Raw genomic sequence first — 9,572 nt, forward strand, 5'->3', positions numbered from 1 at the left:
GATCTCTACTTCACATGGTGCATGGCGGAGGTTGTTAAGGTGCACCTCGGATATTGGATGGCGCAGGCGTGCCACCAGATGACGAGCAACCCGGGGCGTCATATGTACACCTGCCACCTCATCGGCGCTTACCTTCAGAGGAATATAGAAATGAGAATTGCTAAGGCCGCTCCGCTAGTAGTCATGTGCGACCCCCCGGAGGTGTTTAGTGTTGATTATTTCTTCAACAAGGGGTTGCTGCAGACTCAAGGCACCAAAACTCTCTTCTATTCATTAGGAGACAAGGTGAAGGCAGAGCCGGAGGAAGCCGATGAAGCCATACCGAGTGAAGAAGTTGAGGAGCTGCGCAAGGAAGTCCAGGACGTGAAAAAGGAGATGCAGATGATGAGGAAGGATATGATAAAGGAACTCGGTGGGATGAGGAAAGAATTGATGGGAAACCAGGAGGAAGTACAGACCCTGAGGGGAAATATTGCTGATTTGGCGGTGAAATGTGCCAAACAGAATGATAGGATGACGGAAGCGGTGGAGCTTTCATTGAAAATGTTGAAGTGGATGCAGCAGACGCTCCCCTTGACCCAGTCGAGGACAACTCCTGGGTCCAGCAGTGAAGTCAGGCAGCCCACTCAGAGCAATCCCTCCCTCAAGCGACCACAGCAGTCGCTGCAGTTGATCTCCCCGACCATTCCCGTGCAAGTTCCAGCCCCACCAAAATCTAAGTCTATCGTGAGAAAGTCAGTACCTGAAATCCCAGAGCAGAAGGAGGAAGAGCTGGAGCAGCCAGCTAAGAAGAAGATGAAAGTGACCCGACCCGGAATCCCACCCCAGTCTGGCTCTCGAGGGAGCCAGCCCCAGAAATGATCAATCATCTCTTGACCAAGTAACTTTTATTTGTCGTTCTTTTCGTTTTTTGTTTTGTTTACCTGTTATATATGTGTTTAACATTTGTTATATCTTCTCCCACTTAGCCCACTGCGTGGTCTAAGTGTGAGAAGTTTGTGTTTTCTGTTGTTTTATTTGTTTTCCTATGTTTTTCTGTGTCTTTCTCCCACTTAGCCCATTGCTTGGTCTAAGTGTGAGAAGTTTTATGATTTTGGTTTTGCATTGATCTCTCTGTTCCCCCCTTCACGACGATGGCTTAGGGACAAGCTTGAGTGAAGTGGGAGGGGAAGAGGAGTCAATGCATTACCCGTGTTGCATGTTAAGAGTCTGTTAGATTTAAGTGTTGTCACATGAGCCAGTGGATTTAATACGGCATGATTCTCTTAGTGAAAGTAATTGAAGATAGGAGGCATTTCAACTTAGAAGCTTTTTCCTTAAATAAGCCTAGTTAATTTGAATGAAGCGAGAATGACGGAGAATGCCTCTACTTACTTAGTTGTGAAGCCCTACTATATAGTGAGTTATAAACCTCAGATAACTTTAAGCTTACACGTGTTTAAGGGCCACCACTGAATGCTTAGGGAAGAAGAGCTATGAAGGAGAAAAAATTGGGAATTGGGTTATGAAGGTATAAGCTGGACGAAGTCCAGGGAAAGACGTTATAAGCTGGACGAAGTCCAGAAGAAAGGAAAAATGGAGGAATAAGCTGGACAAAGTCCAGATGTTGATAATGAAAAAAAAAAAAAAGAGGAGGAATAAGCTGGACGAAGTCCAGAAGGGGAATGGTCTAAAAAGGAATGATAATAGCCTGACCTAGGAAGGAGAAACTCCCATAACCCAACGCTTCAGTGGTGTAGCATTAACTTAAGAGAGAATCGATCCTAACATCCCTGGTGAGGAATGAGTGATCGAGTGAATCTAACAATTGGGTAAGTAGAAAGTTATCTTGACAAGCCGACAGATTGGCTAGGTAAAGGAAGGGAAAAGGCCTATTTGGAGGAGTGCAAACTATTGGAATGACCTTAATCTTGTGGGGACAGATGCCTAAAATTGAAACTAGCTCATGTATGTGTGTTTTGCATGTTTGTATGATTTCCTTATATTTTCTTAGTTTTTCTTGAGTCTAGGTCTAGGAGTCGGTCAAGAGATAACCTCGCTTGAAATTCGCCTTATTCTTTTTCTTTTCTTGTCTTTATACTTGAGGACAAGTATGATTTAAGTGTGAGCAGTTTGATAAGGCTAATTTCATGCATCGGTAATGTGCGAAAAATGTTATAATTTGCTGGGTCTAACACGTTTCCTAAGCCAGGTGTGTGAAGAAAATCGCTAGATCAAGGAAGTAATGAAGGAGATGGTCTAGCGGGAGAATGGAACGAAATGAGCAGGGTTTACGAGGAAATTGGCGTGATAAAGGAAGTCTACAGCTGAGGGCAACAAAGTCATTATCTATACCTCGCTGGGCCCACTAAAACGCCTATAAATAGAGAAGAGCATGCAACACAAGACAGACAGTTTTTCACTCTTCTTAGCTCATACACTTTACACACACTTGGGAATGAATCTGGGGAAATCGTGATCGGGAGGGTACTTTCTAGGAGATTTCGTGCTTGGCAACACCGTCCTAGTGAGGGCGAAGATACAATTACATTTAATTTCAGTTGTTTTTGCTAATTTCCGCCGTCGAACTTCACTTTTGGGAGTCGACCTTGATGTTGATGATGTTTAACTGTTTTACTGTTCATGGATCTGCGTTTAGTTGTTTAATTTCAAGTCATTTTTCATAGATCTCTCTGCTTTTAGCTTAATTCTTCAATTGCTATGTCGATCTCTGTTTATTTTGTTGTTAAGGTGTTTGATGTGGAATTTGGTGACAGATCTGTGGTTGTTTGAGTATTCGGAGTCCTTACATTTTAAATCTGACGTGATGGAGAGTTTCTTCTGTTTGGAGTTCATGTCGGACGCTTGGATCCGGAGTGGATTTAGCGTCTGAGGTTGGATTTGGCGTGTTGAAAGACGGTAGTTCGATAGATTTGTTTTAATTTCTTCTTGGTTCATATTTTACTTCATCTAGGGTATGCAGATCTGTTAAGTTTTTCTGGTTATTATGCATAAATTTGATTTCAAGTCAGTAGCTCTGTTTTTGTTTTACTCATGTTGTTTCTCTTAAGAAGTTTTTACGCAAATTTGGTTGTAGAAGACGATGTCATTGTCAGTAAGTACGAGAGTTAGTTATTCTGCCAACTTTTCAGTCGTACCTTGCTTTTTCAGACATGGTCCCCACAGTAGGTTTATTTCCTAGGTCTAGCTGTTAGTTTAAGAATATTTTGAAAGTTCCCAAGTCAAGTTAATTTTGATTTTCCTCAACCCAAGAAAATGCGGGGCAGCAGCCAACACCAAAAACACTCCCAAATCCTTGAACATGAGTATTACGCATCCTTCTCTGTGGGATCGATCCCTACTTCCCTATACTAGGTTTAGTAAAGTGGTTGAGGGTTTTTGAAAGGAAAAGTGCTTTGTATGTCCGACGACCGGGATTCCTCGCGACCCACGAGTTCCTAGACTGAGTGATCTAGTGGACTTGCTGGATCTAGGGAACCTGTTATTTTCCTATTTGAACACACAGCATGCATGCACAGGCTTTTCAACCATCATAGCAAAGAGAAGGTGGACGAACCTAACGTGGAACTCATCTCAAATATCCAAGGACCTCAACAGATGGAACTCATTATATTAACAATATACATCACTATATGCTCAATATACATCACTGAAAGCATATACTACTTCACTATAGGCACAATTTACTTCACTGTAAGCATATACTAGTTCACTGTAAGCTTAATTACTTCACTGTAAGCATATGCTAGTTCACTATATGCACAATATACTTCACTGTAAGCATATACTAGTTCACTGTAAGCTTAATTACTTCACTGTAAGCATATGCTAGTTCACTATATGCACAATATACTTCACTGTAAGCATATACTAGTTCACTATATGCACAATATACTTCACTATAAGAAATATTTACTTCACCATAAGAAATGTTTATTTCACTATAACAAATATTCACTTCAAATGGTCCCAGTTTAAGCCATATACTTATGCATCATTGTACTTCACTATAAGTCTTATTTATTTCACTATAAGAAATATTTACTTCATAATGTCTCAGTATACGAGCTAACTGTTATACTTCACTATAAGAAATATTCACTTCATAATGTCTTAGTTACTGATATATGCCATACACCTAGGAACCGTTATACTTCACTGTAAGTCAGATTTACTTCACTATAAGAAATATTCACTTCATACGAAGATGAATCAGGTTCGAATTATGCTTCTTATAGAATTGATATCTAGTCCATTTGATCAATTGAAGACATGTGGCCTGTGTAAAATAGCAAATTTGCAGATCATGAAATTGACAGTTGACGATAGAGAAATCAGTTCTTGCGATGAAGAATCTGCAATTGATGATGGAGATTGTTGAACATGAGCGGAGTCAACGTGAGTGATGGAGATAGGGAAAATCTCAGCATTAGCGATAAAAATCTGTAGAATCTGCGCGAGTATAACGAATTTGCAGATTCTGAAATCGATAATTGACGATGGAGTAAATCAGTTCTTGCGATGAAGATTCTTCAATTGGCGATGGTGATTGTTGAGCATGAGTATGTGCAATGGAGATTACAACAAATTAGTCGGGGAGCAAGAGGCGACGAGGGCACAGGTGTGGAGATATTGCCGGTGCCCGCAAGAGGAGGTGAGTCGTACTCCGTGAGAGGCAGACCGGAGGAGGGGGCCATAGATAGATAGGGAGGCAGCCGTGAGAGGCAGACAGGCCGGAGAAGGGTGTCGCCGGAGAGGAGGTGCAAGTGTGCTCCGCCACCTCCGTCGTGAGAGAAGGAGTTTGTGTGTGTTTGTGTGTGTAAGTGTGAATGGTGTGTGTATGTGAAAATATGAGAACAAAGTTGATTTCCTAAAATACCCCTATGCAAATTTTTATTAACTAAAGTTATTTACGTATTTTAGTCATTGGATTAAGATAACATGTGACTGAGATTTATTCTCTAGTTATACACTTAAAAGTAGTTAGACATTGATCACTCCTCTATATATATATATAGGGATGTATTCATATCCTTTTTCTAAATATTGTTCAAACATTCAACTGAATCTCAGCCCCACGATTTTGTCATCTAACGGTTAGATTAATGCCACATGTCATTTAAAAATGCACATTTTCATTCTAATAACGTACATCGACTAATAATGTAGCATTATAATCTAATAATGTAGATTTTCATTCTAATAATGTACACCGACTAATAATGCAACATTATAGTCTAATAATGCATTGATCACAACCATCCAATTCAATGATCCAAGGGCTGTGATTTGTTTAAAGCTTAACACCAAAAGCTGTGAAGGACCCTAATACACCACTATATATATATATATATATATATATAGAGAGAGAGAGAGAGAGAGGGAGAGAGAGATGTATTAAGATGACAACCCTCTTTATTGTAACACCATACCACCATTTTAGGCCATTGGATCTGAAAATCGTGTGCTTGTCACGCTGCCACGTGTAAAAACACGGATGGGTAAAATAGGAAATTTCTAATTTTACGTTACCAGATTGCAGTGCTGTTCATTGAATATTGCAGTCTTACCACAACAATATTGCAGTTTACCACGACTGCAATATCTAATACAGTAGACTGCAAACCCGTGTTTTTTCACGAAACTTAATCCTAGGCGTCCATAAATGAGATCTAACAGATTATATTGGTGGTATGGTGTTATCATATCTATGGTGACACCATAGTGCACCCTTATATATATATATTAGTGATCACCAATTTATATGATTGGAAGTATTTTTTACTGCTAACATAAAATATTTTAATAAATAATATAATAAATAAATAAATACTAGTTCAAATTTAGAGTCATCACAAAACTCTTGAAACTATTTTATTTATAAAAATATTTAATGTACAAACTATCCAATAATGTTGATATGGTTAAAATTTACGATTGGTAATTTTAATTATAATAATCTTATTTATTTTTATTTTAAATTTAATTCCTATTTATTATGACAATCTCTCCCTCTATTTTGTTTATAGTGATATTTTATTGTATACTAACGAAAATTTAATATAGTAAAAATAGTTTTTGGCCAGCTTAAATTTATTAAATATCTTTATACTTTTTAGCATAAAATATAAATATTAGCAAATTAATGTGCATGGAAAAATAAAATGACAATTGTACTGTATAATCATACATATATATAATTGTGCACGATTCTAACAATAAGAAAAAAAAAAGTCATTAAATAATACCCCTATATGCAATGCTAGCAATAAAATATAATTCCATCATGTAAATTGATAAGACTATTACTTGTGTAAATTTCTCTCCACAATCTTTATTTAATGTGAAAGATATAAGTGCATTAAATATAGCGTAATTAATGTATATATATAGAGACATATGTGTTATACAAGGGACATGCAAAATTTGTATATATGTGAATCCATGTGTATTAATAGGGGGAGGTATGGTCCATGTATATATCTAGTTGTCAAAATCTTATTGGTAGGGCATACCAAATCATCTGCCCACCATAGTATGCCTGGAGCCTGGAGCGCTGAATTTTTTCTCCCTATAAAGAGGCGTGTAAATCCTTCTTCATATTCAAGCAATACAGGGAATACAATTCCAGAAACTATACCATTCTTTTTATCAGATTGGAATCAGGAGAGGGAAGAGGATTGGAGCAGACGAGCAGTGCGGGCACGAATCATAGTTGCATTTTCTACGAATTTCGTTGATGGTTTAGTAGCGTGAAGCGGAGGACAAGAAACGCGACGATAAAGATGAGATCTTCATGTCTTTGCCGACATAGCACATTTTTGGATGGGATAAAAACAAAGTTTTGATTGGAGAATTGAAATTTTACCATTCGGGAATAGCATTTATGAATTTATTTATAAGTTAATTGCATTACTATCTGTGAATTGACCGTATGTATTTATAGCTTGGGAATTTATACTAGCAATTAAATTATTACTATTTCATAATAAAATAATTTTAAATTATTTCTTAAATGAGGACTACTACAAAATAAAAAGTTAAATATTCATTTTGATATAAATTAAAGTTTAGTAACCAGTTTGATACAAATATTATAATTTATTAACAATTTATTTAATTAATCCTTTGAAACGTTACAATAATATTTCCAGGCTTTCAATTTCTACTTAATTCCAAAAAATAGGGAGGAAAAAAAACAAATTATACGAAATCAAAAGAAAATACATCGTCAGTTGGTATATGGAATTAATATTGGGCTTCCCAATTATAGAGCAATGGGCTTGCGAATCCCAAATAAATTTAACTTTCATTCGTGGAAATATAATACTACTGCTCCTAGGGGGAGTGATTAATTGCTAACTCATCATTTAATTGCTAACTATAACTAATTTAAGGCTATAGGATTTTAGAAAATGTGTGGTCTACAATTTGCCATGTGTAATTTTCGTTTTTATTAATAAAATCAAAAAAGATAAAGAAAACGTCAAATTAGGGTTTTAGATGAAAATGTCAATATAGTGTTTCGGAAATATCAACACAATGCTTTGAGAATGTCAACACGATGCTTTAAGAATGTTAACCCATTGCTTATATTGACATTCTACATGTATTATATTGACATTTTATATAGTATGTTAACATTTCTGCTTTACGAAAAAATTGAAAATTTTTTTAATATTTTTTCAAATTTTGACGTCGGAACATATTCATATATGATATCGTTGGAATCCTTATAAAATTATCTTTAAATTGATATATGTTATATGAATTTAAAGTTTTGGGATTTCTTTTAAAAGTTAGTTATAACTAAACATGTAGTTAATTGACATTAATACCCCTATTGATATTTTATGGAATTAATCATATGGCTTTATTGACGTTTTTTGTTGATAGTATTGATATTTCTTGGTTGATGATCTAGGCCCTTAATTTGAATATCTGATAGCTATTATTTAATTGTAGTTAGCAATTAGGTATTGAGTTAGCAATATAACACTCCCCACTAGTCCTATTAATCCAAACAGCTTCAACGGAGGGTCAATTATAAATTTATAATCATAATAAATGGTTATTATGCCTACTAATTAGGTGTCATATTTTTCTTTTTAAGATGTTTCATATTCTAACTGTGATTATATTTTATAAAATAAAAATACCACTAGTTCTATTTTAAATTTTTTTTACTTTTTATTTTATTTCACTTAACACAAAGTAAAAATATACTGAACACCAGAAAAGGATTAATTATTACCCATAAGTAGGTTTGTGTTGTTGCTTTTGATGGTTCTTTGATTATTTGGTGTTTTGCGTTTAGCCTATCTGTTGATGTTTAACTGAGATATCATTATACTCTTCTGTTTTCGGTTTTTGCGGCTTGACATTGGGCCATTTGTCTTGAACCTTTGCTTGCTCGCTGCTTGCCGGCTCGAGCCTTTTTCAATTTATTAAAAAATAGTTCGGTAATAAACTAGCAGCAGCAGCAGCAACAACAATAATAATAATAATCACAAAAATAATAGTATAATAATAATAATAATAATAATAATAATAATAATAATAATAATAATAATGTTATTGTGTTTATTACTCCATTATTGAACAATAGAATCTTCTTGAACGCGGCCAATTCCTACCTTTTTTACCTGTAATTAGATTTTTATTTTGTTGAAAGGTTTGGTCAATGAAAACCAAAGCGGATACGATTAAATTATTCAAAAAGACTGTTTTGGATTAATGCTTTCATATTTTATGACTAAAGCAAAGAATTCGAGTTTCTCTATTGCTCTCAGACCATATATACAGCTTTCCTAATGCTTGGCCTAATTTATTAATATACTTTATTTTCTGTCTTCCAATCACTCTTATTTCCCCGATAATAATATATAAAACATATTATATGTGAATATCATTTATGAGGATGACTTTTGTTTAGATCATATATTGATTTGTTATTTTATTTTATACGTTTAGTTTATTCTAATAGAAATTGATAGTACGTACCATCATTAATTTATATGATAATTTTAAAATTTAATAAAAAATTAAATAATAATAATAATAATAATAATTACTCCCTCCGTCCCCTATTAGGAGTCACTCTTTCACCGGGCACGGGTTTTAAGAAATGTAAAGAAAAATTGGTTGAAAAAGTTAGTGGAATGTGGGACCCATTTTTTTATATTGGTTTTATAATAAATGTGAGTGAATTGAGTTAGTGGAATGTGGGACCTACTTACTATTTATAGTAAAAATAAAGTGTGACTCTTAATTGGGGACGGACCGAAATAGAAAAATATGACTCTTAATGGGGGACGGAGGGAGTACATCATAAATATTTTTAAAATATAAAACAATACTAATTTTATAACAATATTATATAATTACACCACATGCAATCCATTAATCTAATAGATTCATTGTTTATATCAACCAAAATAACGACAAACATCAACGCTATTGAGCAAACATAATTGTTAATTTAGTTAAAAATTTAATGTATTTGATTTTAAAGTCATAGAGAAAAATAAACAAATCGATCTTTGATTTAATGTGATTTGTAAAATATTTTG

Source organism: Salvia hispanica, chromosome 5, assembly GCF_029641045.1.
Source record: "Salvia hispanica isolate PSC_SH4W2 chromosome 5, Shi_PSC_v1, whole genome shotgun sequence".
Taxonomy (NCBI): domain Eukaryota; kingdom Viridiplantae; phylum Streptophyta; class Magnoliopsida; order Lamiales; family Lamiaceae; genus Salvia; species Salvia hispanica.